The sequence below is a fragment of the Canis lupus genome, chromosome 22 (assembly GCF_011100685.1).
Source record: "Canis lupus familiaris isolate Mischka breed German Shepherd chromosome 22, alternate assembly UU_Cfam_GSD_1.0, whole genome shotgun sequence".
Lineage (NCBI taxonomy): Eukaryota > Metazoa > Chordata > Mammalia > Carnivora > Canidae > Canis > Canis lupus.
Genome location: NC_049243.1, coordinates 25,697,313 through 25,716,313, shown reverse-complemented (window position 1 = coordinate 25,716,313; position 19,001 = coordinate 25,697,313).

Below are 19,001 nucleotides of genomic sequence, written 5' to 3'. Positions count from 1 at the left end.
TGGAATAATTATATTACATATTAATATATGGCATATATTAATATATTAATATGAAATGATTATATAGTAATGGAGAAATGTTTTTCTGGATCTTTTTTAGAAAAACCAAATGGGGAAGTACTTATAATTTTGAGGTTACAAATGAATTCTTTATTTGAAAATAAAGATGACAATAGCATTTTAAAGTAATACATGGGGATCCCTGGGTGGCGCAGCGGTTTGGCGCCTGCCTTTGGCCCAGGGCGCGATCCTGGAGATGCGGGATCGAATCCCATGTTGGCTCCCGGTGCATGGAGCCTGCTTCTCCCTCTGCCTGTGTGTCTCTGCCTCTCTCTCTCTCTCTGTGACTATCATAAATAAATAAAAATTAAAAAAAAATAAAGTAATACATGGATTCTTAACATATCTCACACTTACTTGAACTAAAAGGGCTTTTTTTTCCCCCTGTAGTTCTCTGTCAGAGCTGATCATTTCCTGCTTGACAAAGCCTCTATTTTTTATCCCTTCTGACTTGAATTCTGGTTTGGAAGAGAATGCTTGGGACATAATAGATAATAAAAAAATTTTATAGGAAAATCGATTGAATGAAAAATCATTCCACACGCTAATTGTTTTTTTTTTTTTTTGTGGAAGTTTTATAATAGATTAAGTTGTCAGCATATTTCACAAGAATTTTGCTTGCCATTTTATGTATTAAATTTATCCAACAGTTGTGTATAAAAAATATAAAAAATCTAATGGGACAGATAGAAAGCAACCTATTTGAGCTTCTTTGCTTGATAAGTGTATGTAGACCTTGATGATGCTAGTGCTTTTGAAGTCACCACAGGCGGAACTCCACTAAACCTTATAGATAGTCTTTTAACTTTATATGTGCATTATGTGAGGTAGCTTAATGAAGAAGGAGGGGATCTAAGAAAGAATAATATGCACTTTAATAAATCATATATCCTTGTGCTATTTAAATGTTTCTTCAAGGTTGATTGAAACTTTAACCTCAGTCTCAATAAAAAAGAAAAGCTTCAAATTTGCCAGACCTTGAATTTTTACAACACTGTGTTGAATTATGCAGTGATCAGTCAATTATTCATCTCTCTCAGCCCGAGATAGCTGTGCTTTGAAAAGCATGCAAAAATGGGGCTACGGAATGTGATGCTGTGTCAACACATTTCACTCAGGATTGCTTACAAGACAAATTTTTGTTTCAACATTGATTCTGGTTTTCTTGATGTTTGCTTCTAATAAGGTACCTGTTACAAATCAATTTCAGTTTGCATGCTTTAGTTTCTGATTCAGGATGATACACTGCCAAAATGACGTTACTGCCTTTTCCATAGATTTCTACACCCGTGTGAGAAATAGAGATCTTTCATATTTCAGGGGAATCTTTACACAAGGCTGCAAAGCAAACCTACTTTTCTGCTAATGGAACACACAAGAATGGATGAACCAGATCCAAACTGCAGAATAGATTTATCTACGAAAGTTGAAATTCTTAAAAATAATCGATAAAGTCAATATAAGGAAGGATGGAGGAGTAGAAATATGTTGGTTGCAAATCTATTGATGGAGGAAGGATTCTGTTTGGGAGGCAGAGAAGGAGAGAAACGTTGTAGTGGAGATCAAAGGCATGGGCTTTGAAATTTGAATCCTGAGTTGGAATCATGATTTACCAGGTCTTAAACCTAAGGTGACTGGGTTTACCTCTCTAAGCCTCAGACTCCTCATTGTTATAACAGGAGGAAGAAAATCAGTTCATAGAGAAGTTATGAAGATTATATTATAAGGTGTGTATTGAGTATTTAAAACAAAATTTTTGGCCCAAGGTGGGCACTCAAAAAATCATGTCTATTTTTATTAACTAATGATCAGAGATGAGAAGGGAGATTCACAGAGACGTTTGGATGCCAGGCCACACACTATCTGAAACAAATAGATTTGATAGATATCAAATAGATTTGATAAAATACTTCATTCAACTGAGTCACAAGTACTTGCCATAGTACTTTGTCCAAAATCCATTACCATATCTATGTTCAATACGAGGTATCTGAAGTTGCAAGAGTATCTTGTATTAGCTAGTTGCTCTGATTACCTAATATCAGCTTTGTCTGTATCACATTCCCTTTCAATGGACTTCTCTTGCTCTGTTTTTATACAATCTTGCCAGCACAACTACAACATTCAGAGACCCAACATAAATTATGGAATTCAAACATCAGTTGATTTCCTGTTAAAAGGCAGCACAGAGTTGACAGTGAAACTGCCCCACATGTTCAAGAGAAGCTGGCTAAATAGAATTGAAAATCTGGGACCTATTCAATTCAAGTACAGTGTGCACACAGTCTCAGTTTTAACATTAAAGATTTTACAAGAGTGAGATTTCTTTTCGTTTTAAGACAATACTAAAAATGTATACATTGTCCAAATGTTTATTCATGACTGCAAAATAAATATACAACTTATTTCAAAATAAGCCAAAGAAGGTGAATCATTAAAGATACTGAATTGCCACTTCCAATAAACCAAATTAATTACTGTATTTTAAAGACAAATATCTACTAACTATACAATTAAAAGTATTGTAAACAATCTTACCAAATGCATAGGATATTGAATGTTCCAGATATATGATATTCCTTATTAAATGTTTCTAAAATAAAATAAGCTCTATTTAGCACAAAATGTATGCCATAATCCATATAGAGAGGACATTTGGAAAAACAAAACACAACAAACTGAAGTGGAGCTTTTCACTATATGGAATATAAACTTATATGCATCATTGCTTTCAAAGGTTTAATTCTCTCTTGTTAGAAATACTGAGTAAAAATCAGTGGAGCAGGGGTTAATGAATATAGGTTCAAATGAATCTGAGCATATGCTCCATTAATCTCAAAAACACTACCCATTTAGTTTATTTAAATAACATCTCAGATTATTTAAATTTGAAAAACCTTAATGGCCATTGACCTCATTCATAGGCCAGTGTTTACCTAAATTTTCCTAACTTCAAATATAGTCATTGCAAATTCTTATATATGTTTAAGTGATTGTTCCACAGTATTTGAAACTAGGAAAGGATAGGTAGGTCCATTTTGCTTTATCCAGGCTTAGGAAAAAAAAACAAAAAAACAAAAAAAACAAAAAACCCAAATATATTGAAGGAGCAAGATAAAACATGGTAAGCAAACACACAGGTTTGAGTGTAAGAAGATAGGGATCTATGTCTAGGTCCTGTCACCTCCAAACCCATGTGTGACTGTGGCAAAATGTTCAAAATAAATAGATCTGATTGTTAGTGCAAAAAATGGGGATGAGCATATTTACATTGAAGAACTAGCCTACGATGAAGTTAGGTACAGGTAATAAAGTCCTTCTTATGGTCCTTAGCAGCATTGGAAAAGTACTCACACATGGTATTTACTGACCTAGTATCATTGATGGCCTGAAGATAGAGGGGTGAGGTAATTATTTTTCAGAAATCTTTCAAACTTCTCTATGAACCTAACATGGCTTCTACCATACAACAATTTCTATAGCCCTGTGTGTGATTAAAATTAACATTTTTCTCTAGCCTTTATGTTGTTTCCTTTTTACCAGTCCTTCTCATTTTGTTAAATTCCTATCTATGTATCTGTGTATCTACCACTTGTCTATATCTATCTATCATAAATATATAGAGATAGAAGTTTACACCACTTTCTTTTTTCACCTTGAAAAAGATGATTCGTCCTATTTTCTCCAATTATTCATTTTTTAAAGTAGGGTATATGTCAGAGTCCTCTGTGGAGATATCCAAAAAAACATAGATAAGAAGGTCCCCTGCTAGGCTTGAATCAGGATTCCCAGGAATGGAACATAGGAACCCTGATTTAAAATTGGAAAGAGGTATTTTCCAGGGTTATGCTGATACATTAAGAACCAGTGTAGTGGAATATTTGATGCTTCTTTATGGAGTTCTGTTGATATATGAAGCCCAGAAAATAGTTAGTCAGGGACAAAGAGTAAAAATTATGTAATTCATTAGAAGGAATAGTTTTATTTCTTCATTTATTTATTAATGTCTCACCTTGTTCCTAAAAATGAATCAATCCAGTTTTAAAATAATAGGTATGTTGGCATACAAAAATAGATTAAATTAAGTGAAAATAGAGGGAGAGCAACAGAAAGGGTAGGAAATTAAGATGAATTTGGGATGGAGGCTAGTATAAAATATTCAGTATATAAAGACTTATGCACTTGTTAAATACAGGCCGCAAATTTCACTCCAAGGTTTGTCCAGCCAAAGCGAAAAAAGAAAAATGAGAATTTGCAGTGTTTACATAATCTACAATATAAAAATAAGTCAATGGATGAGAAAACATAATTATTCCTGATAGACCAGAAATAAACTTCTACAGTCTATGTACATGATAGTAAATGGTCCAAATAATCAGGAATATTTTGAAATATATCTTTGGACCAGGAAAATATAAAACATGCAGAAAAAACAAGATATTTTGTATCTCTATGCCCAGTGCAAAGATCTGATGAGGACTCGAGTCTCCTTGCCCCCAAATCAGTCTGAAAGTTAACTTTGGCACTAGCATTATACATATAAACATATCATTTCTAAGGGAAACCTTCTGAACATGGTTCTGTAAGTTGTACAGCTAATCTTAAATATCTGAAAATATCTAGATTTATTTTTTTTCTAGGAAAGCATTTTAGTCTTGGAATGAATTACTACCTTTCCTCTAATCATACCAGAGGTAATAACCTGGTTGCTAAAAGGGCTTCTTCTACTAAAGCTAGTACAAGTGATGAGGCCATTATAATTTAGGGTGTGTTCCATCCTTTTGTAAGAGGTAATTCCACACGAGGTGACTGTAATAGATACAGTATGCTGTGATGTAGTATACAATAATAGAGTGTATTATAGCATTGTAGGACTGTAGACCTTAGAATGACAGTCCTGGGCCAAACAACTCAGGACGATCAATTTGATTTACACACAAGGCTGATGCAAACCAAGGCACATGAGCATCATGAAATCCATTTAGTCCTACATGCAGTGATGGAGGCCTAGAAAATAGTCATTTTCTTTCCATCTTTTCTTGCTGTTCAATTTTGGTTGAGTGCCATATAATGTACTGAAATAAACTGTCAACATCCACTGCTGTTGCTCATTGGCAAAAAAGCTCTGCTGCTTTTTGGATGGTTGACAAAGTGTCTATGGCATTAACACAGAATCTTTATAAGAATAAAATTAGATGTACATCATGCTATAGTGAAACGCCGCTTTGCTGATCACAATACTATGCATACATACTTTTTTTTACACCTATGATTTCATTTAAATTCCATTCAACACATATTTATTGGGCAGTTTATGCACAAGTACTATGCTGAGTGCTGGGGATGTAAAAATGAATAATACATGGTCTCCGCATTTGAGGAAATCACAATATAGTGGGTAATACAGGTGTGAAAACAAATAAGTTACAATAAAATATGATAAATACGTAGAGAATGAAGAGGGAAGGTGCTGTGGGAGTTTGGAGAAGAGAACAGAACAGTTAACGACTTCCAAGAAAGTTACTGAAGAGGTAACATTTGCCTTGGGTTTTATGAGAGGTAGAGATTTTTCCTGTTCTAAGCAGTAGGACAAACATTTGTATACGTCTTGAAACATGAAAATTTGGGGAATACTATGGGCATGTTGAATGGGAGCTTAGCGCATGAAAAGCACGTGGCTGAAGAGGAGAATGAGTGAAAGGAGAAAGTATGGCAATAGAAATGGGCAATTGGCTGCACACTGTGAATGACTTTGTATGCTATGCTCGGGAATTTGGATTTTATTTTGCAGCCAGTGGACAGCCAAGGGTGGTTTTAATGTAAAGAAGTAACAGAATCTTTTTTTTTTTTTTAAGATAATCATCATGTGAAGGGATTAGAGAGAGGCCATGACAGGAGACTGCTACAATAATTTGAAATGAGGACAGACTTGGAATAAGACCATTGCAGTGAAGATAAGAGTAGAAGCCAGAATTGAGAAATGTTTCCAAAGAAAAATACAAAAAGATTTGATGGGCAGTTAAATTTAAGTCAGTGAAAGAGTAGGCAAGATCCAGGGGAGAATCCAAGCTTCCCTCTTAGAAGAATATAAAAATGAACTAACTCTAAAAAAAGTCTATACTAAGAGAGAGGACATTAGGCAGAATATGTTTTGAAAATATTAACTTGTGGGGCACCTGGATGGCTCAGTGGTTGAGCGTCTATCTGCCTTTGGCTCAGGTCATGATCCCGGGGTCCTGAGATTGAGTCCTTCATCGGGCTCCCTGCAGGGAGCCTGCTTCTCCCTCTGCCTGTGTCTCTGCCTCTTTCTCTGTGTCTCTCATGAATAAATAAATAAAATCTTTAAAAATTTTGAAAATATTAAATTGAATTCAGCTTGGGACATGTTCAAGTTGAGAAACTTGCAAGATATGCATGGCTATATGCTGGGTAAGCATTTGGAGGTATAGCTTGGTTCTCAGGAGGGAAAGTGTGTCTAGGAAAGAGACTTGAGATTTACCTGCATGCAGAACGTAGTGTGTCAGGGTTTCGAGTGCCTCCTCATACACTCTCATTCTTATCCGTCTCTGGGACTCTCAATTGCCATCCAGGCCACTGCTGTTGTGATTAGTGCTGCATGGACTCTGACTGTCTTCATGCAGGACTACACCTCATGTCCAAACCTTGCCCATTTTCCCTCTTGCCTCAAGACACCCCTTTTGCAACCAGTGGTGTGAGGTACTTTGTGTGAACAAAGTGGGAGTAGAGGGACTTAATGCATTGTCAGGGTAAAAGTGTGATTAATGGAGATCGAGAGCTAGTACATAAATTATGTTCTCTTCTTCCTCAAAATGGACTTCCCGTTAGCTCACACAGACTCTCAAAACTTGGCCCAATGTAATCCATCGAACAATTACATTTGCTAACAATGGGTGCCTCGAGCTTAGTTCTGAACCCCTAATCCTCTTTCTCCTTCCTGCCATTTCTCACTTCTTCACCTCATTCTTGGTTCATTAGGATCCTATGTTCTAAATAGAATAATAGTAGCACTTAAGACTTTATCTAAAGCAGTGTTCTCTGAGGAAACTAGATTATTGACATTGAGAAAGCTGTATCATTTCTGGGACCAAATGGGAGAAAGAAACCCCTCAGTAATTGGAATGGGAAAAGTTTAATATAGGAAATATTAATTATAACTATAAAGAACTGACCAGAAATCAATAAAGAGAATTTTTAAAAATATAGAAATAACACGTAAAAGGAGAAGCCGCTTCCTATAGGGGCTGAGCTACAGCTCCTGAGGAGACTTTCTCCAGGCTTGAAATCAAGATCCTGGAGAAGTCACAGCTCTGGCTCCCTGAATGTCAGAGAAGTCACGGTAGTATCAAACCAGTGAAATGTTTCAGAAATCTGCCCATAGGATGCTAGGGAAAGCTGTTCACGGGGAAGTGTCACATGAGAGGCACCCCATTCCAAAAATACCTAAAAAGGTTTCTGGGAGAAGTTACTGGCTGGTGGGTGCTACTGGCTACTGTGCAACACAGAAACCGGGCAGTGCAGAGACATTGGCGCCATGGAAGCTCAGTGCTGAGGAATGGGCATGCACAGGAAATTGTTGCTCCCGTCACTCCCCACCCCCACTCAAAAAGAGCCCACATTGCAGGTGCTTGGCTCTGGGAAAGTTGTAGAAGCTGGACACTGGAGAAGAAGCCTGTGCTGCAGGAGCTGCCTTGTGAGCACTGGAGCCAGAAAAAAAAAAAACTTTCCTTCTGAAAAGTCACTTAGCTGCCCTCTGCTGATGAAGCTTCCTCTTGTTCCAGCTGGCAAAGGAAAGATATTTAAAGGGCTCAAATCCTTTTCACTGAGAAGACAAAAAAGGGTGAGAGAACCAAATGCCAATAATTCAACACCTGACACACAAACTAAGATACCCACCTTGGAAAAGTGTAGTGTGAATAAGAGTATAAGACAAAAAATACTACATCATGGAATTTCATTTATTTATTTCTGTTTTTATATTTTATTATCCATAGAGACACACACACAGAAAGAGAGAGAGAGAAGGGCAGAGACATAGGCAGAGGGAGAAACAGGCTCCTTGTGGGAAACCTGATGCAGGACTTGATTCCAGGACCCTGGGATCATGACCTGAGCCAAAGGCAGATGCTCAACCACTAAATCACACAGATGCCCCACATCATGACATTTTAGTGGGTAGAGAATGATGAGCTGATACGAGAGGTAGATGGAAAGATCTGAGAACCAAGGAGAAAGGGATACTAGAAAAGCAAAGGGGATCACAGATTTGAGAAGTAGGCTGTGGTTAACGATGTAATGGCTTTGGAGCAGTGAAAAAGGATGAAGAGTGAAGAAAGTCCTTTGAATTTGTAAATGTGTAGGTTATCAATGATATCAATGAGTGATGTGTCAGTAGATGATTTAAGGAAGAAGTCAGAATAAGATGGCATGAAGAGTGATTAAATATTGAGGAAGCAGAGGTATTTAGGTGATTTTGAGACAAATGGAAAATACAGTAATATGACTGATATGTGGAAGAAAGTGTCTTTACTATGATATTAATGCTGTCATTTATTAAATGAGAAAAAATAGGTGACATATTTATGGATAGAGAAGAAAGACATGAAGAGATAAAAATTGGAGGAGTAGAAACCTTCTATAGAGGCAAAGACAAAGCTTTAGAAAGAAAGAAAAAGAAAGAAAGAAGAAAGAAAGAAAGAAAGAAAGAAAGAAAGAAAGAAAGAAAGAAAGAAGAAAGAAGGATCCCTTTTCTTCTGAGAAAATAGGAAAGGATAGTGATGATGCATTATGTTGGGGGAGGGGGCCTAAGGAAAAGCTTTGGGCTACAGTTAGAAGACCTGGAGTCTAACTTTTTTTCTCCTTACTAATGGACTGTTGACCTTGTATAAGTCACACCCTTACTGTATCTTGATTTTCTACAAGTTAATTTTGTGGTATGAACTCAATGCTATCTAAGATCCCCTTGAGAGCTAACATTTCATAGCAATGTTAGCCTCTCCATTTTATAGTTGGAAAACAAGGAGCAGAAGGATAATTACTTGTCCAAGCTTATCCAGAAAGTCAGCAATAAATTTGAGAGATGCACCTAGGACTACAGCATTGAGACACAGTCAAAGTGCACAGAATGTTTTGTACAAAATCTATTTTAGACAAACCACCTGAATAAGCCAACTCATGAAATGTTAGAATAGTGCATCAAATATGTCTGTAATGCAGAAACATAACATCAGTGGCATATAGCCCAGCATAATGACAGCCAGCTCGGTATAATGCACATATGGAATACAAAGCAGGTCTGAAATAGAAGTATATTATAGGATTTATACCAAGGATAAGAAAGGGGAAAGAGAAACAAAAGGAACTTGTAAGTACCTGAGACAACAGTAGCCAGTCCCTAGAAACAATAGTATTGGTAGTTTCAAAATTAGTAGTAATGCAGAGGGACTCTAGGGAATTGCCCCTCTCAGTCTCTGCATATAATTGACAGAGATCCTCAAATCCCATGTTTCTCAAACATTATTGGGTGAACAAGTTACCTTCAAATCTAGCTACAATGTAGCAGGCCTGGGGCTTGGGATGGGGTGGGAGACTCTGCAGTTCTTTTTATTTTTTTGTTTCTTTGAAAGATTTTATTTATTTATTCATGAGAGACACAGAGAGGGAGAGAGAGAGGCAGAGACACAGGCAGAAGGAGAAGCAGACTCCATGCAGGGAGCCTGATGTGGGACTCGATCCCAGGACTCCAGGATCATGCCCTGGGCTGAAGGCAGGTGCTAAACCGCTGAGCCACCTAGATGGCTGCAAATTCCGATTCTGCAGTTCAAGTAGCTCCCAGGTGATGCAGATCAACTTTTGAGTATCAGGGGTCTAAGAAATGACAATGGGTTGAACTGCAGGACCAGTATAGAATACATGTGAAATCAACTACAAAACAAGACAAACAACACTGGGGTGGGTGGGTGGGGGGAAGTACTAAGGTGTAGACTACTCTTGGAGGCTCCAAAGTGATTTTGTATGCCCAGTTTATATGTCAGCTTTAATTTTCAAATCCTTTCTTACAGTTCCCTTTAAAAAAATGAACAACTGATATTTGCAGCAGATTCATGAACATTAGTGACTGTCTAGTGAGTGCTTCTTATGATTTTCTTGACAAATCAACTGATACCAAAACATGAGGGACAATTCTCCACAGACGGAGAAATTAGTGACATTCAAATGAGGTTGGTTTATATTGAACCAATGATAAGTTTCTCATATTAAAATGTATACTAAGTTTATACAAAATGTTAATACTGGAGGAGGTGGAGTGAGAATTAGGGACTCTGTACAGTTTTATGAATATTCTCTAAGTGTCAAATTATTTTCAATTTAAAAATTTATTTTGGATCATGTGGTATCTCTATTTTTAATTTTTTGAGAGGCCTCCACACTGTTTGCCACAGTGGTTGTACCAATTTACATTTCTACTAATAGTGGAGGAGGGTTCTGTTTTCTTCACATCTTCATCAACTAGTGGGTACCTAACCCAAAGAAAAGAAAAACACTAATTTGGCAAGATATGCCCTTGCATTTATTGCAGCATTAGTTACAAAAGTCAAAATAAGTAAGCAGCCCAAAAGTCCACAGATAAATGAATGGATAGAGAAGATGTGATACATAGATACAATGGAATATTAGTCATAAAACAAGATGAGATCTTGCCATTTGCCACAACATGGATGAACCTAGAGGGTATAATGCTAAGTGAAATAACTCATACAGAGAAAGGGACATCATATGATTTCACTAATACATGGAACCTAAAAAAACAAAACAAACAGAAAGTAGAAGTCAGACCTATAAATACGGAGAACAAATTGATGGTTGGCAGAGGGGTGTGAGGATGGGGTAGAAGTGGGTGAAGGAGAAGTGGGAGATACAGGCTTCCAGTTCTGGAATGAATACGTCATGAGGATAAAAGGTACAGCATAGAGAATATAATGAGTGGTATTGGAATAGCGATGCATGGTGACAGGTGATAGCTATACCTGTGGTGAGCATAGCATAGCCTATAGACTTGTTGAGTCACTATATTGTACACCTGAAATTAATGTGATACTGTATATCAACTATAGTGAAAAAAAAAAGGATTGTTAATGAAACCAGATTCCAGGGCTTTAATCTAAACCTACTAACCCAGAATCTCTACAGGGGAGACCAGGAATGTGCATTTTCGACTCATTCCCTGGGCTATTATTTTGCACAGTAAGGTTCAAGAACAAATTCCCACAGAGCCTTTCCTTGAGGATCTTACTGCAATAGCAACCCCAAGGTAGTGAGGGAAGCAGGCAGGTAGAAGGAATGAATGGCTATTCCAGCCTCACAGTGTGGTTCTGCACATTGCAAAATATACCCCATACCACCTCTCACCTCTCCTTCTCTGGCGTCATATTCTAAAGCAGTCTCATGTTTGGACTACAGATTTGACCTCATCAGAATCTATTTGATATCTTGTTAATTTACATAGAGCTTGCCTGCCATTTCATATGAAGGTGAAATCTGCTTTAGAGTATGAATCAAGGCGCTGAGATTCGCTTCTAAAAGATGCCACATTATAGGAAGCCTGTACATGGGAAAGAAATGTTGGATTTTTCGAAGTTGGATCCAAATCAATCACAAGTCTAATGCTTAACACTGCTGATATGTCAGTCATTTGCCAGGATGGTGTGCCATTCATATTGTTAAATGAACATTTTCATTTCCCAGAGGAGTCATCTGCTGCCCATCCTTATAATATGGAGCATTGTTCCCAGGCTATTTACATCAGCACTGCTCCTTACAATGGACCTGTTTCATTGGTTTACATAAATTGAAGGGTGCTTTTAAATAAACTAGGAAAGGACGAATCATCATGCTGCTTGTGATTAATCAGAGAGATTGTGTGACAACAAGAAGATGCATCAGAATATAAGAGGGATATTATGGACACCAGCTTTAATAATGTATAGTATACATTTAAACAGCCTTATTTGGAAAAGGTCCATATTGACTATATGCATCAAAAAGGTGATTTAGAGGAGTTTCTCTCGTGCATTATGATTATGTGACCAGAAGTAGGAAACAGTATTTGTAGTTTCAATCTTTTAATGATGTCTGTCCTTAAAATTTAGATTTTTTTAAAGTGTACTTTGTGGAGATATGTTTATATGAATCTTTATGAGCTTTAACAGGTAGATTTATTTTTTTTTAACAGGTAGATTTAGAAGCCAATGTATTTTTCTTTTCAAATCATAGATGTTGAGTAATTTTTGTGTGTAAATTATCTTTATTTTTTCATGCAATTAATATCTGACACAAATCACAAATATAGAAATAGGAATGAATCCCCCTCCCCCATTCTTCCTCTATTGCTGGTGAGTAGAAACCAATCTGACAAGTGAAAATTACTGAGAAATGTTCTGAAATCAAATTTTCCCAAAGAAAGAAAACTATTTGCACATAGTCAGTCATTTCCACGTGCATAGATTCCATCTGAAGATACTGTGAAATTGATTCCGTAGGTATTTTCTTTTTAATTCATCGACGGCCCTTTCCACTGAATGAAACAAAACCTAGTAAGGGTCTGCGTGCAAATACAGACACACCCAATGCAAACATGTGCGAATGCACTGGAGTAAAAGCTTTAACAAATTCTCATTATTCAGGTAGTTAAAGAGGAAGCTAAATAGCAGCACCAAACATGCTGTAAATCCTCAAGGCTGACAGAGAAGTGGTTATGACAGCTTTCACATTATCTGATTGCAGAATCGAGGCAGTAGTCACAGCTGGCTCATATGTCAAAATGTGTCAGGACTTAAATGGTAAAACAGGAGTGCAACAGCAATTGGCTTTTCAATCAATAACACAATCAATATATTTCACAGATATTTTCCCATATCTAAATGACTCTGCAGAGATGAGGGAGCCCGACTGAGTGTTTATAAATCAATAAAACCCACAGCTAAAGGACATCTGCTCCTGTTCTTTTACTTCACAATGCTGTTTGCCTTTTCTTTCCAACTCTCTTCTTATTTAAGAACGTACTTTGGAGGACAAACAGCCCTCTTGTGCACACAAATCAGCTTACTGCTGCATTTTGTGCACATGATGTTTTTTAATAATTTTGTGCTTGAGCATTCAACAAAGTGGAAGGACAGCTTTTCTTAGCTTAGAATGCTCTGACTGTTAGAATTAATAAAGCAGCTTTCAAATTTCAAGTAATATATGCTACATAAACTTCAAATAAATAATATCAAAGTACAGCATCCAGACTTGCGAGTTGAAATAATAACCCAGGGCATTATTTTTTTTCCTCACACGGAACAATATTCTTGCTGAAAATTATATATTGTATTTGTGCAGATATGTCACAAATGAGAAAAATGCTGTCCTCTACAAATCTATCCCCTTCGCAGAAAGATATGATGGGGGCAAAAAAAAAAATCTACAATTTAATGCAAAGCTCTAATGCTGACACATAATTTTATTTCCATCCTGTATATCAAAACGAGGTGAAGTATGAAGCATGGTTTAACAAAAGCTGTGGTATTCTGAGTTAAAACTGCCATACTCTATCAATAGCCTTTATACCAGAGTAATATTATGTCCCACACTGTCAGTGCTTTTTTAAAAAACAGAAGGCCATATTGTGTTACAAGTGGAATGCAAATTAAATACATCAATCCATATACTTTTTCCTAAGCTTACATTGCTGAGGGAAACATTTTCCAAGTAGCTTACACTAAAACATAAGCAACTGAGGCATCATGGTGAGGATATCACTTCTGTGTGGATTTAGGACCAGGATTGAAAAATGGGAGCACAATGAAAGATGCTCCTCCTTAACAAAAGCTCATTTTGCCGCTTTTTTTTTCTATGAATTTATATCTAAGAATATTTACTTCTTATTCCAATGGCTGGAGTGACTGGTTTGCCTATCAAGTTGGCAATGCTGCATGAATATAGATAGAATTTCATTCTTTCTGCCAATGTTACCTTCTGACAAGTAATTATCTTCGCACTTGTAATTAGTTAATTATAACATGACTTTTTTTGTCAGGTCCCACCCTTTCTTCGATCCTCATCTCCCACTAACTCTGTCCTTGTACCTCATATCTCAGCTAAGGTGGATCTCACTCCATTCCCTGAACATGCCTTGCACTGTCCAGATTAAATACTTTTCTTCAAGCTGCTGAAAAATTCTTCAAGTTGTAAACCTATCGCATTTGTCATTGTTGCAAACCGTGTTTGAAATCCAACCCTTGCATAGCTTTCTCTCACCCTCCAACCAAAATTAGAAGCTTTTTTCTAAGTTTGTACATCATGTTTCTCATGATCCTATGAGATATTTAAGTGCTGCCTTCTTTTGTAATTATTCACTAATGATTGCTTTCCCAAGAGTACATTGTAAAGCTCTCCAGTGTTTGGGACTGTGGTCTTTCTTTGATTCCCTGCTTCTGTGTAAGTATTGAATTGTTTCATTTTTTTTTCTTGAATGAAGCATGTGTTTTAGGCATTTAAAATAATTTATAGAAGACTATACAATGGACTTTAAACTCCTACAAAATTTTTTTATCTCAGTCATTTCATTTGTATACATATCATGAGTGCCTCCTTTCTGACAGACGCCGGACTATTGCACTGCACAAAACAGAGACCCCAGCCTTCATTTTATTAACATTTTGGCAGTAATCGAAAAATTGTGAATTAAAAGCACAATGGATAATCATTTTTATATAAAATCCCCAAAGCTTTGAGACGAGTTTTAAGGCCCATACATAATAAATTGTCACAGTTTTCTCATGAGTATGTCCCATGTAATATTTGGTATATACTTATACTAAAAACATTATGCCTTATTTACCTGAAAGTCAAATTTAACTAGGTGTTGTATATTTTATCTGGGACCCTTAACTTAAGTACTATTTAATAAACTGATAATAAATAATTTTAATAAATGAAACTTTATCCATACACTATTAATGGAGACTTTAAAATGCTGTTTTATTTTTATTTGAGAGAAAGAAAGAGAGAGAGAGAGAGGGCACAAGTGGGGGGAACTGGAGGGAAGAGAGAACTCAACTCCCTGCTGAGCAGGGGGCTTGACTCAGGGCCCAACCCCAGGATCATGACCTGAGCTGTTGAAGACAGATACTTCATCAACTGAGCCACCCAGTAGCCTCTGAAATGCTATTTTAAGGATAAACAAAATAAAGTCTGAATAAAATAATAGCATGTAGCAAGCAATGTTACTTTTATCTTTTCATATTATGTATATATCAAATTATATATATTATCAACTAATTTAGTTACTGCATAAACATAACATGTTGGTGCGGTCTCATGTCATTTGCAAATTGACTCTTTAGCTGTTTCTTTTCCTTCCTTTGCCACTGCTTTTCTCTCCTTGGAAGCCATTCTTATTTCACTAATGTCTTCTATCTAGAAGGCTGTCCACAAACTTCTCAATAATTCTATCCTTACCACCCTATAAACACACACAACCATCTATGCATATGTATACATATGTGTGTGTATGTTATATAGATATATATAAAACATCATGTATCTTTTCTGTTTTAAAGCTTTTTAACTTCTAGTAGTAAAACAGGTAACATATTTTAAAGTGGACGTGATACAAAGCTTTAGATATTATACGTTACTTACAGTCATAGTTTTCCCACTATTAGAGATAGAGAAATGGAAGTCTTTAGCTTTTGTTCTTGATGGTGAGTCTTAAGTGGCTTTCCAAACACCTTGAGACCATAGTTAAGGACCTTCCTAATTCTCTTTATGTTTCTATATAAAGACTTCTCAGGTTAGGCTGAAAGAATATTGCTTTTCCCATAGGAGTAGTGCCCATCTTTATGGAAATCTAAGATGGGTGAGCTTAGGGCTTGGTGTGGCACAAAAGCATTAAAACCAACTTCTGAAAATCATTATTTTTATTCATTGAATCTTTTAGGATTCAAGTAGGTGGTAAATATGTTTTTAAATATTTGTTTCTAAAATAAAATTTAATAAGCAATTTATGTATGAATTTATTTTACAGTGAAATTGGAAATTGCCTCTTGCAGACAAGTCAGTAAGCCTTAGATGTTCTCAAGTTTTACTGATAACTGAACAGCAACATCAGTAACAGCTACCACTGACCTTAACTGAGTACTTACTATGTGCCAGGCACTTTCTAAATTCAGTCCAAAATCAAATACAACCTCACTTTCAATGATAGGATCTGTTTACATACTTTAGCATTCTGCTAAATATATATATGCAAAAATGGAGCCAGAAACAAGGTTGAGAATTTGCATTTGGAATGAAGGCTCTGAAAATGCTATAATGTCTCCAGCCAAAATATAAGATGGGGACATATTGAGGCAGGATATAAACTTGACAGTGGACAGTAGTTCTTGATAGGATGCAGAAGAGAAAATATAGCAGAATTTTATCCATTACGCATTTGGAGTTGAATGCAGAAATAATGTTTATAAAATTATCCATAAATCTTACTTGCCATGAAATTCCCCCACATGTTCAAATGATTAGCCTCCAAATCCCTTTCTGCCCTTTAGTGTTTGCATAGTTGTTGTGGTAACAAATATCCTTAAAGCTGATGAGGTGAACCTTGAATGGATATTAGATTAATCCAGCATGGAACTCATACCTTCACATCAGGTGCAGAGTGACTTAAGCGTGGACAGGCTTTGAATTAATCTTGAGGAAGCCAGGCAGAGTAGCAAGTCTTGGACTGCTCTTGAAGACATCGACAAATGAGATCTATATCAAGTTTTTATAACATACTGAGGACTCAATTTGGTATCTCATTATCAGAAAATTCAATACAAAGTGAAACAGTTCAGAGGGCTCAAAAATATTAATTGATAATGATAAAGAAGAAAGGTGATTGACTAAGGGTAGATTCAATTTGATTCAAAGGCAATGAATACATGAAAGTTATAAGTAGCAACAAAGGAGAATTGTTTTGTTGACAGTCATGCAAATAAGCATTGACCCATATGCTCAGTGCCTAAAATAAATTTAGTGTTCTTTGTTCACATTTCCTGTCAGCTTGGGTTTTATAACAAGTTACATTTTGTTGGAACTCTGAGAATACTTGTTGCAGGAAGGAGCTTGTCTTCTTTTAACCTGCTGATTACTAGAACACTAAAAGAGTATGGTTGAATGGAAGGCTGAAGCAATGGCATTTGTAATTTAATTTGGGTCAATGAACATTTGAGGAACCAAATATAACTCTCATGGTCTAATAATTCTTGAAAACTCTTTGAAAAGCTGGTTTAACATTCTTCTTGTATATACTTGGAAACATAAACCTTTAAAATATTTTAATTATATAATATGTCAAACATATATAAAATTACAGAGGTGCCTATGTGCCCCTCATGTAGATTAACATTTTGTCATCTTTGTTTCAAAATTTAGGTTTTTAAGAAATAAATGTGGGTTCCACTGTTATCCAAAAACAATATTCCTATGAAAACTTTCATAAACTGTAATGATATAAAGTGAAGAAGCAATTAGTATTTACTAAAAGCAAAAATCCTCTTTGGATTTCTTCCTGCTAGTGAAAACAGATAGTACTGTAGATCTTAGTAAAAGTAAAGTGCTATAAAGTGAACTTTCAGATAGCAGGGAAGGCCTGTATTAGAGAGGCCCTTGAATTGATTCTTTTCATTTTATTCTACATTATCCACAAAACAAATATCATTGATTACATGTATGTCCTTCCTTTAATATGCTAAGCTATTACTATAAAATTACATACCTCTATAGAGCATATATTAATTTTTATATTTTTTAATTTCTATAATTATATCCTACTATATCACTTGAAATTTTATTTTCGTATTTATCAAAATGTATTATAGATTCATCTTATCGACCTTTGTAGAGCTAGTGCCTTATATTTGCTGTTTAACATTCCAATGATTGTACAATTTATTCATCTATTCTTTCATTGAATACCACTTTATTTTATTTTTCAAAAGATTTTACTTATTCACGAGAGGCACAGAGAGAGAAAGGCAGAGACATAGACAGAAGGATAAACAGGCTCCCTGCAGGAAGCCCAATGTGGGACTTGATCCCCAGACTGGGATCACAACTGAGCCAAAGGCAGACGCTCAACCGTTGAGCTATCCAGGTATCCCTGAATAACATTTTAAATTGTTTAGTTGTTTTGCTAAAAATGCTGCAATCAACTCTTTTGCACAAGTCTCCTTGTACATATGAGAGTGTTTTCTAGAATATATAACTCAAAATGGAATTGTTAAACTTATGTACATTTTCAACTTTACTGGGTATTGTTAAAATATCTTGTTATGAAATATTATATATGGTGTTTGCAAAATCAATTTCTGTGTATGTTCTATAAACGTTATTTTTCTTTTTAAAATTTTTTATGTAATTCTTCATCCTAGCAGGAAGTTATATTTGTACATAATTTGTAGGAATATTATTTAACCTTTTTTCTTTTTCTTTTTTTTTTTAACCTTTTTTCTATAAATGAATTGCCAACTGTTCCATTCCAATTTATAGAATAGTGCATCATTTCCTCACAAAGTTATAAACTCACTTTGCCATGTAACAACCACACATACATACATAGATGTATATATAATAAACATATATATATGTGTGTTATATATTCCAATATTTTCTCTTATATTGTTTTTTCCTGTATCCATATATGTCCTTACATGTCATAATTTTCTTGCTTTATTGCATTGCCTAGGACTTCAGATACAATAACAACTAAAAATGATGATGTAGACATCACCTTGATTTTAAAGAAAATAACCCTAACTTTCACAGTTAACAATGCATAACAATATACTAATATTGCTACATTATATATATATGTATGTATCTGGCTTTTACTCTTTTGG